Below are 22270 nucleotides of genomic sequence, written 5' to 3' on the forward strand. Positions count from 1 at the left end.
GACAAGGACACTTGCAATTTATATTTATGACTGATGGACTGTTATGGACAAAAACCAGACGGACATATTGAATAATCCAGGACAAAGGACAATTAACCCATGGGCATAAAACTAAAATCAACACGTCAAACATCATGATTACGGAAGTTTAAATAAGCATAATTCTTTTATTTTATATTTAATTTCCTTTATTTTATATTTAATTGCACTTCTAATTATCGCACTTTTATTTATTGTTATTTTATTTAATCGCACTTTTAATTATCGTACTTTTAATTATCGCAATTTAATTTTATCGCATTTTTATTATTCGCAATTTCATTATCGTTATTTACTTTACGCTTTAATTTAAAGTCTTGCATTTATTTTATATTTTACATTAGGTTTTAACTGCGACTAAAGTTTTAAAATCGACAAACCGGTCATTAAACGGTAAAAACCCCCCTTTATAATAATAATATCACTTATATATATATTTGTATTTTTATAAAAGTAAACTAATATAGCGTTGAGCTTTGTTTAAAGATTTCCCTGTGGAACGAACCGGACTTACTAAAAACTACACTACTGTACGATTAGGTACACTGCCTATAAGTGTTGTAGCAAGGTTTAAGTATATCCATTCTATAAATAAATAAATATCTTGTGTAAAATTGTATCGTATTTAATAGTATTTTCTGCGTAAAATATAAGCTATTTTATATACACCTCGTTCGACATCAAACTTCTTGAAAAATCTCTTCTCGCGCTTTGGAATCCCAAAAGCGCTCATATCCGATCGAGGAACTCATTTTTCCAACAACCTTCTTGAAAAGGTGTTGAAGAAGTATGGCGTAACTCATCGTTTCTCTACTCCGTACCACCCACAAACGAGTGGTCAAGTGGAGAACACAAATCGTGCCTTGAAATGCATACTTGAGAAGACGGTTGATAACAACCCTAAGATTTGGCAACGCAAGTTAGATGATGCGTTGTGGGCCTTTAGGACTGCTTTTAAAACACCAATCGGTACCACACCATTTAGACTTGTATACGGTAAAGCATGCCATCTTCCGGTTGAAGTGGAACATAGAGCGTACTGGGCATTAAAACTTTGTAATTTAGACATGTAAAAGGCTGGTGAAAACCGATTCATGCATTTGCATGAATTGGAAGAGTTGAGGTTAGAAGCGTACGAGAATTCGAGCTCGTATAAGGAGAAAACGAAAAGGTGGCATGATGCCCGATTGAAAGAAGTGAAAGAGTTTAAAACCGGTGATAAGGTTTTGGTTTTTAACTCAAGGTTTAAATTTTCTCCCGGGAAGTTGAAGTCCCGATGGACGGGATCTTATTTGGTGAAACAAGCATTCCCATCGGGATATGTTGAGTTGTTTGGAAACGGAAATACCTTCAAGGTGAATGGTCATCGCTTGAAACTCTATTTCGATGGAGTGGACATCACGGTTCGAGATGACATCACCCTATTCCCCAACGCTAATTAGCTTGGGACGGAGTCGCGTGAATGACTCGTTAAACTTCACAACATGTATATAGTCCCACTCGTGTACGTATTTTAATAAATTTGAGTGTTTTGAGTGATTTCTAAGTTATTATACGAACCAAGTTGTTTAGGGACCTTCCGAAATGTTTAAAACGAGAAAAAACGACAAAAGCTGGTGTAACAGGGGCAGATGCGCCGCATCTGTGATGGATGCGCCGCATCTGCTGACAAAAAAAATCCCGTGAATTTTGAATGCGCCGAGAAATGGTCATGCGCCGCGTTTGGACCATCTGATGCGCCGCATCTGCTTCAGATGCGCCGCATCTGAGCGAGATGCGCCGCATCTGCTACAGATGCGCCGCATCTGTGTATGTATGTTGGATTCTGCCCAATTTTTTTGCACAAATACGGGAGTTTATCATTTTTTCTCATTTTTTCACCTACTACTCCGAATCCCATCTCATTCTCTCTCAAAATTTCAATCTCTACTCACTAATTGAACTTATTAATCCCATCTTTGAGCATCAAATCCGAATATCAACATGAGAAAGGTAAGATTAATCCTAAACAATTCATGATTCTTGTGTTCTTCAATCTAAAAATTAGATTTAGCTTGTTCTTAGTGTGAGGATGTTTGAATGTTCATGTTTTGGTCATTATATGCTTAAGTTGTTGCTACTAATCCTTATTCATGCTCTGTAAGACCCAAATATTTATTGTACATAATGTATTTATGGTGTACGATGCGTGTATGAAGTGTACGTGTTGCTTGCTCGAACGTCGAAGGAAACTGGATGTTGTCCGAAGTGACAAGGTGTGTACGTATCTTTTCAACCCCAAACAAAGTTTGAGTTGATGTTTCAAAGATTTACCATTGGATAGAATATCTTATTACGTTTCCAACGATATTTGATTCATCAAAAACGGAGCTACGGTCAAAAAGTTATGGCCAAAACAAGTTTCTGAAATCTGACCTGCATGTTGGAGCGGCGCCCCACCATTTGGCGCGGCGCGCCGAACCCGTCTGATGTAATTTTCGACCTTTTTAAAAGGTCTAAATGAGGGGTACTTTGGTCTTTTCACTTGGGGTCGGTTTGGGGTCATCAAAACTGATCCATTGATCAGTTTGGATCACATCTCACTCATCAAACACTCCCATCCTCAAACCCTAGAGAGAGATTGAGTTCTAGTGAGAGAGAACTCCATTTGGAGAAGAAGGAGGTTGTTTCGGGTCAAACCTCAAGCATTAAAGTTGTTCTACTCGTCAACGGCATCATTTTGGCGGTATTGATAAGTTCTAACTCTGAATTTCATTGTTGATTTTGCTATTCAAAGTTAGGGTTTGAACTTGATTTGTTGATAAACCCATTTAGACTCATGAAGTGGGTTTAGTGATGCTAGTAATCGGGTTTATTGTTAGTGTTGGTGGATTTTGGGTTGGTGAACAAATTGGCCTTGATTAGGACTTGTAATTGGGTTTAATCACTAGGTTTAGTGATTATGGAAGTGTTGGAACACTTTTAGGTGTGTTGGTTGACTAATTTTGACTTTGGGTCAAAATTAGGGTTTGGTGATGATTATGACCCAATTGTCGAATTAATAAGGTTTATAAACTTAAAATGGATTAGGTTGAAGCATAGAACCGAGTTAAATATGTTTTGGTGTCAAAACTTGCTAATGGCGTGATATTGACTTCTTATGGGTCAAATTAGGGTTTAAGTGTCATTTTGGGCAAGATAGGTATTTAACATCTATGATGGGGTTTAATTGGCGTATTAAGACCATTCTCACTTGTGTTAGTGATTATTGGTTAATTTTGAGCGCGGTTTGTACTTGGAAGTGCATTTGGGTCAAATTTGCACTAAGTGTCAAATTGGGTTGGTTTGTAAATCCAATTTAAGTGTGTTGTTGAATTTGTGATAATGGAATAGGTACTTTCCATTGACGAGTTGCAGATTATTCGGTAGCATTCTTCAAGGCGACAAGGTGAGTGGAATAATTATATGCGTATGTATATAATGTATCTATTTGTTGTAGCGTGAAAGGTGTAGTGTCGAGGTGTTAAGACACCACGTTTCACGTGAAGAGTGTAGCATCGAGGTGTTAAGATGCCACTCGGGTGTAGCATCGAGGTGTTAAGATGCCACCTAGGAGTGTAGTGTCGAGGTGTTAAGACACCACTCCGTAAAATAATGAGTGATGCATCGAGGTGTTAAGATGCCACTCGGGGTGATGTGCCGAGGTGTTAAGGTGCCACCCTAGGGGTTAGTGGTGCGAGGTGTTAAGTGCCCTAACGGATGTTACGAACACCGATTGCGTTTTCGCGAGCGCCGTTCCCTTGTACTATTGGTTAACCATGGTTATTTGTGTTGTAAGCGTATTATATTATTCGAGTTATATTCATATGCAGTTGTTATGCTAGCTTGTGGTATTGGAGATTTATAGCTTGTTATTGTGACGATAAGCTAGATGTGTATGCTAGCGTGTTTGCGGTTTGGTGTGTAAGTGTATGCAAGTAGGTATAATTATATATGTATTCGTATAATTATTGCATTCACTAAGCTTTGCTTACCCTCTCGTTGTTTACTATTTTTATAGGTTCGGTTTTGGACAAGGGTAAGGGCATCGTTTTGGACTAGAGATCCCGCTTGATGCTAGGGGACACTTTTGGCTTTAGTAGCTCTTGGAGTTTGACCGATAGTTAGGTAGTTTAATCCCAAACGCCATGCTCATTGTGTAGTTTGGAACTTAAACTTTTTGGTGGTCGAAACTCGTAAATTGTATTAAACTCGTAAAACGGCCGATGTGGGCCCCACTTGTAAAACATTGATTTTATATTTGAAACAGGTTAGTTTTACATATTTGGATGTATGGTAAAAAGCGTTTCGTCTAAAAGTGTCGGGAACTAGTCAATCTTTTTCGCATTTTGAGACTTTCCGGACAGACCCGAATGGCGCGCCGCGCGGCCATCCTGGCGCGCCGCGCCAGTTCACTGTGCAGCAATTTTTTTTTTTATTTTGTATTTTCACGTGGTTTGTTCGTGGGTTGGTTTGGGTCGTTACAAGTGGTATCAGAGCATGGTCTAAGGGATTTAGGTGACTTGAGATAGGCGTCTAGACTTAGACTTTTTGTGTGCGCGTTATGCGGGACTTGTAGGACTTTGAGTCGGAACGGGATTGGTTAGTGCATAGGTTTATGTGAACTAATCATGTAATAATTGTTTGTGTTGTGTTTAGTAATCATCAAGCGAGATAGACGTTGTACCAGCGAGTTAACGCGACGTGCTCGCGTAACAACGACTAGCTACCGTTGTTACGGGTGCAAATCATGTCAAACAAGCAATGTACAACGATTGTTGAGCAAGATGGGGTAGTGTCGTATATGTATATATATATATATATATACACACATACGTGTTATATCTTTTCGTTCCATTGGTTAATCTATTTCATTTCTTAAGAATGAAGACGGAAGACGAATACGGAACGGAAGGGCCTACTCATGAAAGGAAGGGCGAGTTAGCGGTAATGGTTGAAGCCACGATTGAGCAATGCGTCTCGGGTTTCGCCAACGGAGTTGGTCAAGTAGTCAAAGAGTCAATCGAAGGACAAGTAACCGAAATGGTCCGAGACCAAGTGACTAAGGTTGTAAGGGAAGAGTTTGAGAAGAGGTTTTCTAAACCTCGAGGTAGTAGTAATGAGGATGTACTTGCAAGATTGGAGCCAAGTGCTCCTAGTAAGAGGACAAGAAGTGCGCCTGAAGGCGTCAGAAACGTGAAGAAGAGGAGTAAGGTAGGTCATGTACCTACGTGTTATAATTGTGTTGAAAAGGGTCACCTGTCGCGTGATTGCACGCTTGCGCCTCCTAAAGACGTCATATGCTTCAAGTGTCGAAGAAAGGGACACCGGAGGTCGGAGTGTCCCGAGTTGTTTAATAATCAAAGTAGAGGTGTAATTGAGGCGGCTAGTAGCATGAAGAAGGGAACGTCGGGCCCCGGTGGGTTGAAGTGTTACAAATGTGGGCAAAGGGGACATAAGGCTCGCGAGTGCTCGTCGGGCAAGAAGTTATGTTTTTACTGTTGGAAGGAAGGGCACCAAAAGCCAAAGTGTCCTAAATTGATTGCTAAAAGAGATTGTAAGTTGGGGGATTTCGCGCCTACGGGTTATGATCATCTACAACGAGGTTATATGACACGCGATTGTGCAAATATGCCTTCAAGTACGATCATGTGCTTTAATTGCCGGAAGGAGGGACACAAAAGGTCGGAGTGTTCCGAATCATTCGCCGATCGAGTTAAGAGGTTAGAGCGCGAGTATTCGATGGATAGTGAAGCACAGAAGTCCAACGATGATGTTTCAGGTATTTTCGTCTTTGGTACAAATATGCCTTATTATTGTTTATTGTGTGTCGATGGATTTGTGTATGTATTAGAGACTTAAACTTTGTTTCGAGACCTAATTAGTCTCAAGTGAACGTAATTTTTTTTCAAAGGTACTCATAAGGGTACGGGGTTAGTGAGCTCGGTGAAGATTCGGTTTGTTGGTGGTTTTGATGATAGTGCGCCGGGGTGGCGCTTGAGTCTTTGACTCGTTGGAACGCGCCCTGGGACGAATGCATGGCGGTAACACGTAGTATTGACACGGGTGACGTTCCTAATGGAAGTACCTTATAGTGACATTTGGTTGTCGGGCGAAGGGCGTAAGACTTGGTGCAACCATGCATTCTTTAGTGTTAGGAAATGTTTCTACCAAGCCATAGGTATGTGCATTGGTGTTCAATTATTAGAGCGTTTTTGCTTTCGTGTTGAAGTTGTTGAACCATGAGGTTCGACGGGTGGATAGAACCCTTGAGATCGAGTGTTTTGGGTCTCGATGTATGTTGGAAATGGAGTCTACGGGACGCAACGTTAGGAGCCTCTTTCATACCTACTAGCGTGGTATTCGACTCCGATGGTGTTGCGGTTACATTGTACTTAGGGTACCGGATAGAAACCCTTAGGTACATGAGTGACTAGGTGGAAATTTGACAAACTATAGCAATTGGATTATTGCAAGTGTAAGGTTTGTGTAAATTGTGGTAGACTCTTCGTTCAAAGAGTTTAAGGATAGGTTAAATTCCTTCGTATGCTCAAGGTTGGAGCAAGATTATGGTAACGTGCGTATTAAGAGATGCAAGATGGGTGAACCTCGTCTCTCTCATAGGAGTTACGGTAATGCGATTTGGTGCATTAGTTGTTAGGTTAGTGGTCACTCTTTCTGCGAAAGTGAGCATGTGTTTATCGTCGGAATTTATTGTTAAGGACGAATTCGTGAGAATTCAAGGACTATGACCAATGAGGATATTGGTTGTGTATGTTGATAAGTGGTCATTCCACGGGATGCTATTATTCGATGATGTGGTTACGAAGCGGAGTCCTAAGTGGGGGAGTTTGTACTCTTGCACGAAGGTGTTCTATTGCAGTGATATTTGGACGATGCTCGTAGGGATTCGAAGCTAGTGTTGAGACCTACATTGGTCGATTGTGGTAAAAGTACGATTTGGAATAAATTGTACTTATGATTTTTGGATTTAAATTATCACCGCGGTGGTAAGGTGGTAAATCTCATTGGGAGATAATTTACGTGTTCGACGAGCAAGGTAAGATCCCTCGGTAAAGGGATGTGTATGCCGGATTCTCTTCTAGGGAATTATTGTTGTGTCTATGAGTAATGTAGGTGGTTCTTGGCTCGATTGTGATAGCCGTGTGGTTACCTTTGGGAATAGAGTAATGGGACTTTGAGAAAGGTTACGATACCTCATTATCGTATACTTTGGGTGGTAGTTACACATTAGCCATTTTGTGAACTACAAGGTGATTATGTGGTGTTTATTTGGGGTTATCTCTATGTTGACCGCGTTTGACTTAAGATAGGTGACGAGGGATATCCGGAAGGATTAGATCTTCGTTAACCACTCGTGGTTGTGAGTGATAGCCGATTTTTTACTCACACGTTGGTAAATAGTGATGCGATAGCCGTGTTTCGCTCACATATGGTTGGTAGTGTTGCAATAGCCATTTTTGCACACTACGGATATATCACAATAGCCGTTTTTGTACACCTTGGGTTTCGTGTGAACTAACCTTCGCGTTGTTGGACTTCAGAACCACTGGTTGTTTTAAGCTCTGATGGTTCGGTCGTAAGGACCATGTTGTGTGATTAGTGATGTAATAGCCGTATTTTGCTCACGTAATTGGGTAGTTGCATATTAGCTATGTTTGCGCACTACTAAGGGTGTTAGATGGTAAGTGTTATCCGTAAGGATTCGTCTTTACTTGGTCTTCATCGTTTGGGTTGTTGACCTTAGGTCGATATTTGGTTGTTTTTAGCATTGTACTTGGAAAGGGTACACTATAGGGTTTATATCTCGGTACGAGATCGGTTGAGTTTTTCCTGATGTATGGGGGACTGAGCAGGTTTTAGTGCTCGGATTTTAGTTTCGATAAAATCGCGGGTGACGATTTTAGTTGTTAAAGGCGATTCATTGGGAAGAATTGCTTAGAAAAGTAGGATTGGGACTTATAATTGAGGACCGTTGAGTAGTTCCGAATTGGTTAAGTGGAGAAGATCACGAGGACGTGATCGAGTTTAAGTGGGGGAGAGTTGTAAGACCCAAATATTTATTGTACATAATGTATTTATGGTGTACGATGCGTGTATGAAGTGTACGTGTTGCTTGCTAGAACGTCGAAGAAAACTGGACGTTGTCCGAAGTGACAAGGTGTGTACGTATCTTTTCAACCCCAAACAAAGTTTGAGTTGATGTTTCAAAGCCTTACCATTGGATAGAATATCTTATTACGTTTCCAACGATATTTGATTCATCGAAAACGGAGCTACGGTCAAAAAGTTATGGCCAAAACAAGTTTCTGAAATCTGACCTGCATGTTGGAGCCCGAACCCGTCTGATGCAATTTTCAGCCTTTTTAAAAGGTCTAAATGAGGGGTACTTTGGTCTTTTCACTTGGGGTCGGTTTGGGGTCATCAAAACTGATCCATTGATCAGTTTGGATCACATCTCACTCATCAAACACACCCATCCTCAAACCCTAGAGAGAGATTGAGTTCTAGTGAGAGAGAACTCCATTTGGAGAAGAAGGAGGTTGTTTAGGGTCAAACCTCAAGCATTAAAGTTGTTCTACTCGTCAACGGCATCATTTTGGCGGTATTGGTAAGTTCTAACTCCGAATTTCATTGTTGATTTTGCTATTCAAAGTTAGGGTTTGAACTTGATTTGTTGATAAACCCATTTAGACTCATGAAGTGGGTTTAGTGATGCTAGTAATCGGGTTTATTGTTAGTGTTGGTGGATTTTGGGTTGGTGAACAAATTGGCCTTGATTAGGACTTGTAATTGGGTTTAAGCACTAGGTTTAGTGATTATGGAAGTGTTGGAACACTTTTAGGTGTGTTGGTTGACTAATTTTGACTTTGGGTCAAAATTAGGGTTTGGTGATGATTATGACCCAATTGTCGAATTAATAAGGTTTATAAACTTAAAATGGATTAGGTTGAAGCATAGAACCGAGTTAAATATGTTTTGGTGTCAAAACTTGCTAATGGCGTGATATTGACTTCTTATGGGTCAAATTAGGGTTTAAGTGTCATTTTGGGCAAGATAGGTATTTAACATCTATGATGGGGTTTAATTGGCGTATTAAGACCATTCTCACTTGTGTTAGTGATTATTGGTTAATTTTGGGCGCGGTTTGTACTTGGAAGTGCATTTGGATCAAATTTGCACTAAGTGTCAAATTGGGTTGGTTTGTAAATCCAATCTAAGTGTGTTGTTGAATTTGTGATAATGGAATAGGTACTTTCCATTGACGAGTTGCAGATTATTCGGTAGCATTCTTCAAGGCGACAAGGTGAGTGGAATAATTATATGCGTATGTATATAATGTATCTATTTGTTGTAGCGTGAAAGGTGTAGTGTCAAGGTGTTAAGACACCACGTTTCACGTGAAGAGTGTAGCATCGAGGTGTTAAGATGCCACTCGGGTGTAGCATCGAGGTGCTAAGATGCCACCTAGGAGTGTAGTGTCGAGGTGTTAAGACACCACTCCGTAAAATAATGAGTGATGCATCGAGGTGTTAAGATGCCACTCGGGGTGATGTGCCGAGGTGTTAAGGTGCCACCCTAGGGGTTAGTGGTGCGAGGTGTTAAGTGCCCTAACGGATGTTACGAACACCGATGACGTTTTCGCGAGCGCCGTTCCCTTGTACTATTGGTTAACCATGGTTATTTGTGTTGTAAGCGTATTATATTATTCGAGTTATATTCATATGCGGTTGTTATGCTAGCTTGTGGTATTGGAGATTTATAGCTTGTTATTGTGACGATAAGCTAGATGTGTATGCTAGCGTGTTTGCGGTTTGGTGTGTAAGTGTATGCAAGTAGGTATAATTATATATGTATTCGTATAATTATTGCATTCACTAAGCTTTGCTTACCCTCTCGTTGTTTACTATTTTTATAGGTTCGGTTTTGGACAAGGGTAAGGGCATCGTTTTGGACTAGAGATCCCGCTTGATGCTAGGGGACGCTTTTGGCTTTAGTAGCTCTTGGAGTTTGACCGATAGTTGGGTAGTTTAATCCCAAACGCCATGTTCATTGTGTAGTTTGGAACTTAAACTTTTTGGTGGTCGAAACTCGTAAATTGTATTAAACTCGTAAAACGGCCGATGTGGGCCCCGCTTGTAAAACATTGATTTTATATTTGAAACAGGTTAGTTTTACATATTTGGATGTATGGTAAAAAGCGTTTCGTCTAAAAGTGTCGGGAACTAGTCAATCTTTTTCGCATTTTGAGACTTTCCGGACAGACCCGAATGGCGCGCCGCGCGGCCATCCTGGCGCGCCGCGCCAGTTCACTGTGCAGCAATTTTTTTTTTATTTTGTATTTTCACGTGGTTTGTTCGTGGGTTGGTTTGGGTCGTTACATGCTCTAATTTCATGATTATTTACTTCAATCTTTACTTTGGAAATTAGGGTTCTTCATGAATTTAGGGGTTTCGGACTTTTGGCCATTAAATTATTCAATTGAGATATTTTGAAGTTTGATTACTAGTATACATTAACAAAATCGCATGAACCTTTGTTGAATTACACGAATACACAAATTATTGAATTTTAGGGTTCTTGAATTAGGGATTTTGACTTTTGTTAACTAGTAAGTGTTCTAAGTTAAAGTTATGCTAATCATTACTTATGGTAAACACATGTGAACCTTAACTTGGTGTTATTTCAATTTGAAAGTAATTATTATATAAGTTAAGGATTATATGATTAAGCATTTTGATGAAGTTGTTGACTTGAGATGAATTTAATGTTCTAAATGTATGAAAACCATTGATTGCATATTGTTTAACATGCTTTTTGATGAATGCCTATGGTTCCATATGTTATGACATTGCAAGTGTTTGGTGAAATGAAGCATGCTATGTATGATTATACTTGTAAAGTGATTTGAATCAATTGGCATACTAGTTCATGTTTGTTAAGAGTGAAAATAGTTCATACCATGTTAAGATATTGGTTAACATAAACATTGAGATTTAATTGGAACTTAACATATCCACATGGTTTTCGCTAGGTACAATATGAAAGATGTTTTGAAATTCTTTAACGCTAATCAACTTGGTTTGTTTTTTTGTTTGTTTGGTTTTGTTGTGTTTTTGTAGACTAGAGCATCATCATCAAACCCAAAATCAAAGAAGCAAAAAGCCCCAGCAATTGTAGATGAGGATACAAGTGAAGAAGAACATGCTGCTGAAGAGGAAGAAATGGCTATTGACAACCGGCAGTTAAACGTCCGTGGATTAACCACTCCGGATCCATGGATCAATGCAGTTTTGAGGCATCCGGAATATCATGAACGGATGAAGGCACTTCTACACAAAGACGTATATCCGGGGAAATATATCGATTGGACACCATTAGAGGAAGCCGGCGAATATCAAAATTTTCGCAACCTTTTCTGAGTAACGTATCACGGCCATCGAATATATGCTTGGGAAAACCTGTTCAGAATGCAAGAAAGAGTGTATCCATTTTTAGTCAAAGAATTCGTTGGTTCACTTAGGGTTGATTACACGTCACCAACATCGGGTACATTTATGAGATTTCGTCTTGAAGGGCAAGACAGGACATTAACGCTGCTGCAATTTGTGAAGGCGTTGGATATTTATGAAGGGTTGCCACATCAACTGATGCAAAATTACTTTAATCAATGTATATACTATGTTTCTTCTTTTAATCATTCAGAAGCATGGGTGGACATGAGCAATACCACATATAGTGCTAGCAAGCAGACTTGTAGCAAGCTACGTACCTACGAGCACCGATGCATCCAACAATTCATTTCAAGTACCATAAACTGTCGAAAAGACAGTAGTAAAAAAGTCACCAACTTGGATATATGGTACATTCACGCGATAATGGATCACTCCCATGTTCATATTCCACGAATGATTCTCACTTTCCTCCTCGAAGAAAGGAAAAAGATTACACCAATCATGGGCGGCCATTTTGTAACCAGGATTTCCGAACATTTTCGAATCAACACAAGTGGGTTAGAGGAGAAACATATGATTGCCTTTGATAGAGTGAGTTATACAAGGGCAAACATTTTAGTGAGGGGGTCGAACGGCCTTCTAACTAGGTATGAGGATCCCGTGAACAGGCAACCAGAACAACCCCAACAGCAACCAGATCCACAGCCGAATGTTGGAAGTAGTTCGGGTCCGGGAAATGATTGGGAGGCTTACATGGCGCGCCAGTTTTTAGATATGCGACTCCATAGTGATCAAAACACCCAAAAGGTAATTGATCACTACGATGCAGGTAACAGGGAGATGCAACATTACATTGATGTTGGGAATGATCGAACATGGTATACTCAAGTGGGGCAGCAAAATCAGCTTAATTGGATACATGAACAGACAGTGTCATACGCTGCAGATCCCGCTAACTATACCCCCTCTCCTTGGCCTGCATACGATCCTTGGGTTCGAATGGGTGATCCATATCCTGCGCCTTATCCTCCTCCTCCTAACCCGCCTACTGAAGACACTGCGGTCGTCCCTGCTCAAGGAACTTATCAGGGGTACAACCCCTCATTATTTCAGGACGACGACGCGGGAAATCAAAGCGAAGGTGGAGCTGGCCCAAGCAACTCATTTTGGGGATTTTTCTGAAGATGACGTAATTTTTCCTGATGTGTGACAGGTTTGGTTGATGTTGTTTTATTTCAAAAACAATTTCTTTTCAAGTTTGGTGTGTAATAACTAGATAATATTTTGGATAATTGTGATTTGAATAATTTAGATAATTGTAAGTGGGGTTTTTAGTACATAGAGTACACCCCCATTTATTTGTGTGAATCGTATGGTACCTTTGTTTGAATTGCTACAGGTGAGCATTGTGCTATATGCTGCATTTTTACAAAGACTGGCAGTAAGTTCAGCACATACTTGATTGGTGATTGTTTTGTGGTTGCAAGAAGGGGATGATGTTCTTATGCTGGCATTCAGTTCAGTGCCATCATCCCGTGAACTTCGATTTTAAACCTTGAAAGTAATAAACTCTCTTACACTCTTTGACCCTCTTGAATTTAAATTTTTCTGATTTCATGTAACGAGGACGATACATGAACTCAAGTGTGGGGAGGAAGTTATAAATTCTTTCGGGTTTTTGATTTTAGTTAAAAAGGCTTAAAATGGTGAAAATTTTTAAACTTTTATCTTCATAAATTCAAATTTTGTTTAAAATTTGTAGATTTTAAAACTAGGTGTATACACCGAAATTATTATCACAAAACAAAATAAAAAAACAACCAAATGATTGAGTTTGTCATATAAAAGATATAATCATCATGCTATACCACATTCTGGATGAAATGAAAGTCATCAAGTAATTTGTTGTTCTAACAATCTAATCCAATGCTCATCCATGTAATGATTGTGATGGAAGTCAAGTCTTCCAATATGACACACTTGCTAACTTATGTTAGAAGTCGTAGTCCAGAACAGCTGTAGGTTGACGAAAAATCTTGAAAAGTCATCTCTATCATCGGCTGGAAATCCACCTCACCTCAGCATCAAATAGGGTTTTTGGTGGTCAGACTTATCCTAACCATGAGATGGATCTGTCTCGTACAATGGGGGGTACAGTGCAAATTAGCTTTTAAGACTAATGAATCTAATCTCCAGATGGATGATCTCATTAAAGATCAACCGCATCTATGTTGACCGCGGTTAACATACATATGCCATAACAAATTGAGGTGTGCAAACTCATGGTTTACCGATGATATTTGGACATGATATAGTTTCTTCTAAAACTTATGCTATTTTATGAACTATATTGTGTAAAACCATTTTTAGGACATCCGGTTTCAAGTTCCATGATACTTCAATCATGGGGGCGAGTAGCTTGCTAAGCGCCGACTGAGGCTTCGGTTTTCAGTTACCCTCAATCGGACTTTGAGGTTAAAACCGGAAACTTGATTAGTGTAAAAACTAACATGAATAATTTTCAAAACATAAAAGGTTTTTAGTAAAGGTCCTAATTTCCCTAAGGATCCAAATTTTCAAGAAATGTGGACTTTAAAACCCACCTTTCGACTTTGGCGTGATTTCATTTCGCGTGTGTACTCCAAAGGGGTGTGTGTACTCAAAACGCGTGAGTTTGATTCGTGTGTGAAATAAGTGTGAGTGTGTATATATTGTGAGCCGAGTGTGATTTCCATATAGCGTGAGTTATTGTGTTACTAAATAACTTGTGTGTCTTGTGTATTATATCGAGAGAGTGTGAGTCCCATTTTTTTGTGTTCTCATTTAAATAAGTGTGTTTACTGTAGTAAATTTTGATTTCTTGTAAGTCTTGCTTGAGGACAAGTGATGTTTTAGCAGAGTAGTATATAAAATAGCTTATATTTTTACAGGAAATACTATTAAATACGATACAATTTTACACAAGATATTTATTTATTTATAGAATGGATATACTTAAACCTTGCTACAACACTTATAGGCAGTGTACCTAATCATACAGTAGTGTAGTTTTTAGTAAGTCCGGTTCGTTCCACACGGAAATCTTTAAACAAAGCTTAACACTATATTAGTTTATTTTTATAAAAATACAAATATATATATAAGTAATATTATTATTATAAAGGGGGGTTTTTACCGTTTAATGACCGGTTTGTTGATTTTAAAACTTTAGTCGCAGTTAAAACCAAATGTAAAATATTAAAAATAAATACAAGACTTAAATTAAAGCGTAAAGTAAATAACGATAATGAAATTGCGAATAATAAAAGTGCGATAAAATAAACTTGCGATAATTAAAAAGTACGATAATTAAAAATGCAATTAAATACAATAACAATAAAAATGCGATAATTAGAAGTGCAATTAAATATAAAATAAAGGAAATTAAATATGAAATAAAAGAATTATGCTTATTTAAACTTTCGTAATCATGATGTTTGACGTGTTGATTTTAGTTTTATGCCCATGGGTTAATTGTCCTTTGTCCTGGATTATTTAATATGTCCATACGGATTTTGTCCATAATAGTCCATCAGTCATAAATATAAAGAGCGAAAGCCTTCGTCAAATTATTCTTATTCCCGAAGTCAAATATTCCAACTAATTGGGGATTCGAATTGTAACAAGGTTTTAATACTTTGTTTAATGAATACACCAGGTTATCGAATGCGTGTAAATCAAGGTTTTACTACTTTGTTAACAATTACACCAATTACCCTTGAATGTAATTCACCCCTGTTTCAACAAGTCTATTAACTATTAATCCAGTTCCGTATCCGGTAAAATGAATAATTATTGGTATTTATAGATATCCCGCCCACCGTGCCCAGTCAAGCGTATGTGGTTATATATAAATACGTCTAATTATAAGTTTGTATATTAAATTAACAAGGTATTGTTTAGTTAATATAAAACCCATTAATAGCCCATAGTCTAATTTCCACAAGTGTCGTTCTTTTATCCAAACCCCAATTATGGTACAAAGCCCAATTACCCAATTTTAGTAATTAGCCCAACATCATGATTACTTCGGATTAAATAAGCATAATAATAACTTAGCTACGAGACATTAATGTAAAAAGGTTGAACATAACTTACAATGATTAAAAATAGCGTAGCGTTACACGGATAGAATTTCGACTTACACCCTTACAACATTCGCTAACATACCCTTATTATTAGGATTAAAATTAAAATTAAAATTAAAATTAAAATATAAATATAAATATATACGATATAGATAGAGAGATGGATATATGATGATTCAAAATGCTCAGAATTCGGTTGCTTTTATAGGGAGTTTCAAAACTTGGGGCTCCGCGACTCGCGGCCCTTTTGGCCTTCAAACTCCGCGAGTCGCGGAGTTTGAGAATACAGCTCACACAATTTGGAGTCTTTCTTGCCGACGGTTTTTATTTATTTATATAATATATAAATAATTATAAGAATTATTTAAATATTATATTATATTTATGTGCATAGTTGACTTGTAATTTTTAGTCCGTTGCGTCGAGCGTTGAGAGTTGACTCATGTCCCGGTTCCGAATTTTCGAATGTCCTTGCGTACAATTTAATATCTTGTACTTTGCATTTTGAATCTTGTACTCTTGTAATTTTGAGACGTTTCTTATCAATAATTGGAACCTCTTTGATTGTATTTTGTACTTTTGAGCTTTTTGGTCGTTTGCGTCTTCAATTCGTCGAATCTGTCTTTTGTCTTCACCTTTTATTATTTAAACGAATATCACTTGTAAATAGAACAATTGCAACTAAAAGCTTATCTTTCTTGAGGAATAATGCTATGAAATATATGTTCGTTTTTAGCATTATCAAATATTCCCACACTTGAGCGTTGCTTGTCCTCAAGCAATATCGTCTTGAAATACTAGAATCACTTCTTTATTCTTCACACTTTGTACATCAGTGATTTCTATACGGCGGTATAAACAATGGTAGTAACGATATGGTTTACAGTCCCACATGACTATAAAAATTTAGATCCATTAAGGAAATTGGATCTTTATGAAAACATTTGATCTTTTGAAAATTAAATCTAGTTTTTACCCTAGATAAGTTTTCCGGAATAACCCTTCACCGGTGTTTGCAAAATATTTTTGTGGGTTTGGTGGGTTTCAGATTTGAAAATTTTAGCTCAAAACTTGCGGTTTTGTGTCACCCACTTGCTAACCTTGTATTTGGAAAGCAACACGTCCAGTTTACTTGTCCCGTATATTACCTTTCGGTAAACTACCGTCCGGTTGTAAAGGAAAGCGTTGAACAAGCAACTGTTAAGGCAATGTCTCCTGACATGCTTTTAATTATGGTCTATAACGTGTCGGACGCAATTACTATCCTTGGTAGGAGCAATAGTAAAGCTCACCCTTATGATTTTTCGGTCTGGCACAAGGTCCTGTCTTTGACCATGCTATGCAACCACCGTTCTTACGGTTGACACCCGATTTGGTTCAGGTGACCTAATGAATTCCAGGTGAATTCCTAGGATTTTACGTTCAATGGTAATGAACGCATTGAAAATGGGTTTTCAGAAAACAAATCGGTTTATAATTTTGATCAAAATATTTTCTCGTTCAAGCTCGAGTTTAGATATCATTGAATTCTATGAGTTTGTAATTCTCAATCTTTAAGGTCAATCTCAAGGATTGAGTAATATTAGGCTTAAAAGCTGATTTTTGATCTTTTAAGGAGATTATCCTTTCTGGGGATCTGATTCATTAGTCTTATCCAGCTGATTTGCATGGTGCCCCCCCATTGTACGAGATAAATCCTTCTCATGGTTAGGATAAATCTGACCACTTGGCGACCCTGTTTAATGCTGAGGTACGTGGATTTCCTGCTGATTTTAGTGATGACTTTTCTGGATTTTTTCGTCAACCTACAGCTGGTCTGGACGACAACTTCATGACCTAAATCAAGAAGCGCGTGTCTTTTTCGGAAGACTTTACTTCCTTTTAATGATGGAATTGATTCATCGTGTAGATCCATCTCTTCTTTTCTTTCATCGGGTAAAACAGTTTAGTTTAGTCCTAAGCAAAAGTATTTTCAGTTATTTGTTACAGATATATGTGACATATGTTTAAGATAACTTGGTAAATTTTCCCACACTTGGCTTTTATTTTCCTTTTTATCGTCCTCTATTCCATTTTAAATGAATTTTAACATTTTGGTTTGTTTCTCAATTTATGTCCTTTCCGAGGTAACAATAATTTCGGTGTTAACACATAGTTTTATCGTTCATAAATATGTATAAACATGATTTTGAGTTCATTTAATTGAAAATTTTGAAAAATTTTACTAGAATTGGGTAGTCAATATATAAGACTAGGGTTGTTCTTTATTATCAGAGAGCACTAAATTCTAATACAACTACTGCTTTACTAGTATTTTTAATGGTAACCAAGTGTATAAAGTAAAAATTTTAAAATCCGAAAGAATTTAACCCCTTCCCACACTTAAGATCTTGCAATGCCCTCATTTGCAAGAAATCAGTAACAATTTAAATTATTGAGGGTGATTTGTGTGAAATTGATTAAATTTTACCAAAGTTTCCAAACATATTGGCGTTTGTTTGCTGAATGATAAATAGTGCACATCATTTGTTCATTCCGTCTTGTTGTTATTTCACATATATTTTGCATCTTGTCGTCAAAATTAGTTGCTTTTGCTGAACTTAATGCCAGTCTTTGAAAATGCGTTGTTTTACCCTGTTGTGTACATAAGATAAACTGCAAAACATATATACATATTTTTTAAGTTTGGTATATTACCCCACATTCAAAAATTATTAAAATCTAAGAATAAATGTTAGAAAATTATAAAAACTATTACAATATTAACATAAGTATTAAACGTATCAACATTACAAATTACAAAATAAATAAAAAACTAAGTAGACTAGGGATGATATTGATACCAATAGGGGTTCCAAGCATAACCATAGGTGCTATAGAATGCTTCGGCAGGGTTATATGTAGGATACGGTGGTTGCATCTCTATAGACCAGGGAGGGAATATGGATTTTGGTGTAGGAATATAGTTTCTACCTATATGTTGACAATGAGCTATGATTTGGTTCTGATGAACTTGCCAATCTTCAAATGCTCTCTGTCTAGCATTTTCGTACTCCTGTGAAGCTATAAACCTTTGCATTTCTTGCATCTCATTTCCCCCTCCTACATTACCTTGCTGTTGGTTTCTCTCAACCTGTGGATGTCTACTATGGTATGGTACTGCGGCGTTATTTCGCCTCTTCAAAACTTTCGCACCATGGTATACATTTAAACCTATTGTATCGCGGGGTTCTGGTTCTTCTACTAATAATCCCCCCCGACTTATATCCACACCGAGATATTCACCAATCAAAGTAATAAAAATACCACCTCCTATTATGCTATGCAGTCTCATCCCCCTAACCATAGCTGATAAATAGTAACCCACACAATAAGGTATACTTACAGCGCTTTGTGGGTCTCGAATACACATATAGTAAAACAAATCCTGTTCATTTACCTTTTCCTTGTTCTTACCTCTTTGTGTAATCGAATTAGCGAAAAACCTATGAATCACTCTTAATTCAGCTCTATCTATATCCAAATAAGAGTAATTTCCCCCTTTGAAACGGTGATGGCTTGTCATTTGACTCCACACACTGTGTGTATCAAAATTTTCATCTATCTTTCTACCATTTAGTATCAATCCTCTACAATCGGCAGATGCTAACTCCTCAGGCGTATATATATGTAAAGCCTGAGCCATGTCTAGTAAAGACATGTGGCGCATCGAACCGCCTAACAAAAATCTAATAAAAGATCGATCGGTTAAACTAGCTACCCGATCATTCAACTCTATACTACACAACAATTCTTCACACCATACTTTATATACAGGTCTACGCATGGTGAATAAACGTACCCAGTCATTAAAAGTAGAATTACCATACCTCTGTACAAGTAATTCCCTAATTGGCCCGGCCAATTCTACAGCTTCTAAGGGTCCCCATTCTATGACCCTAGGTACCTCAACAACCTTAGAATGAAGAGTATGCAAACCCCTTTGGTATTTTGGATAATCTATCCAAAGTCTGTCAAATCTCAGGTTTGGGTGCAACTCTTCCAAGTGCATATCAGAAAATGTCATGACTGGATGCGGTATATCTTGCTTGTAGTAGTTATCCACCTCCTGTTGTTCCGCATTCTCAGCAGGAGCATTGCGAGCTTGGGATGAAGATTCACCCCTTTCAGTCTGCAAAACACATCAAACACAATTTTTGTGCATCCAAATATGCATTAGTGTCAGTAAAATCATCAATCAAAATAATTACAATGACATGATCAATTTATATCAAACTTAAGCTCATTTTCACATTTTTATCAAATCTACACTTTTTCAAATAAGCATATATGAAAATGTTCGTCAAGTTCATAAGCATTCGACTCAAATAACATGTCAAAATAATCATTACTAGCAATTAAACAAGTTTCAAATGGCATTATCTTTCAAAAATCAAGTTCATGAATTTTAGACTTGAAAAAGTCCACTTTAATTCTCAAAATCATGTTTAGGCTCAAAGTTTGGATCATTTAACTACCTAAACATGTTACACTACTTAATTTAGCAATAATTCATGACAAAAATCGGCCATAACCTGTTTATATCAAAAAGCCCCAAATTTGCTCAAGAACACAAACCCTAGATTACTCAAAATTTGAAGTTTAAGGCTTCTAATCATGTTAAATAGCATCAATCTAGGTTATACAAGCATAATACATAAACAATTTAAGCCTAATTACACTAAAAAAAATCAAAATCAAATTGGGGAAAAAATTGCTCAAGAACACTAATTTCGGATTAAATGGTGTTTAGGTGTAGAAATTTACCGTTTTTCTTGAGTAATTCCTATATAGCATCCTTCTCAACACGATTTTAGTAAAAGATTTGATGATTAACGGTTAAAAATTGTGATTTTGGGGGTGTTTTTGCGTGTTTTTTCGAGAGTTTTCGCAGTGTTTTTTGGTTTGTGGTGTGGACTGATCAGTTCTTTGCGTTATATTTTTTTCTGTGTTTCGGTCCTCCCGCGACTCGCGGTGTTTAAAGCTTCAAACTCCGCGAGTCGCGGAGTTTGCTTTTTTTTTTTTTATATAATCTTTAACTTATAAAATAATTAAGTTATTAATTTTTTTTAAAATTTTGTTTCCCTTGTTATTTAGGACGAGGTCGTTTCGAATCGATGTCCTAGTCCGTCCTTCCACAAAATTTTAAAATTTGTCTTTTTGTAGCGATTGTTTTAAAAGCTAAGATTTTTGGGTTTTTTTTAATGTTTTTGGCATACTTTTAATTCAATAAGATTAAAAATAATGATAATAAAAGTTCTCGTCCCTCCCTTAGGTAAAGCAATTTCGGTTCAAAGACCTAGTCTTCAACTTACGACGAATTTTAAAAATCATATTTTTAATTTAATGAGATAAAGTAAATTTTTGTTTTTAAATTCACACAACTTAAATATAAAATTCAAAATTAATATTAAAAATTCACACCAAACTTAAAATTTGAAATGCATAAAAATAAAATTCATATTTTAAAAATTAAAAATTCACACCAATCTTAATTTAAAAATTCATATTATAAATTCACACCAAACTTATATTAATTTTTCAAATATTTACAATTTTAAAAATATTGTTTTTACAAAGTTTACAATATTAATTTAAGATTTAAATATTAATTTTAAAAACATGGTAAAAATAAAATTAAAAATCTTTTTGGCTTTTTATCCCACTTTAATCAATCAAATATTATCAAAAATATGCGCCCCTCTTTTCGGTAAAGTAATTTCGGTTCCAAAACCTAATTTAACTCATGACGAATTTTTGAAATATTTTGGGTTGATTGATTAAAGATATTTATACCTTAGGAATAAACGTTAAATTTCGCAGTGATGTAATAAATTTTTGAATGATATCAATAATTTTGGTCGCCAAACCTAATTTTATTCAATACCAATTTAATAATTTTTAGCGAACAAATTAGCGTTTATTATCAAAAGGTTAAAAATAAAAAAATAAAATAAAAACTGTACAGACTTACCTGTGAAATAGATTTCTTAGTTATATGATCTATCTCATTCATAAGATAGTCAGTTTAATTGGTTTTCCATGGCTACATAGGCGTAACCTCGAGCATTCAGTGTCTTTTCTTCTAAACATATGAACGGTCCGTCTCTGCATAAAGTAACAAATTCGGTATTTGAATAGGTTTGATTATTTGAACATTTACCTCCATGTGACCATTTTCCGCATTTGTGACATCTTTCTAGGTGTCGTGCTCTTCTTTTCGCTGCGGATTTTGATTTTTCTTTACCAAATTGTAACTTATTATCTTCGCATCTGGATTCTTTTCTAACTCCGTCCATTCTTTCTCTGATTAATGATACTATTTCACTCGGAAGTGTGTCATTATTACGTTTAGTGATCAAAGCGTGTAGCATTAGACCATGGTTTAGTTCACAGGCAGTCTTCATTTTGTAAAAACCTAAAAAAAATAAAAATTCAGAATGGGGGGAGAAGACTAGTTCTTTAGGGTCTGCTAGGGAAAGACCATTCGGATTCCATTTTCGAGAACTACACGAAAATAGACAATCTAACTATAACAGAAATACATATTATCCTTTAAAGACTTGATTC

The sequence above is a fragment of the Rutidosis leptorrhynchoides genome, chromosome 5 (genome assembly GCF_046630445.1).
Source record: "Rutidosis leptorrhynchoides isolate AG116_Rl617_1_P2 chromosome 5, CSIRO_AGI_Rlap_v1, whole genome shotgun sequence".
Classification (NCBI taxonomy): Eukaryota; Viridiplantae; Streptophyta; class Magnoliopsida; order Asterales; family Asteraceae; genus Rutidosis; species Rutidosis leptorrhynchoides.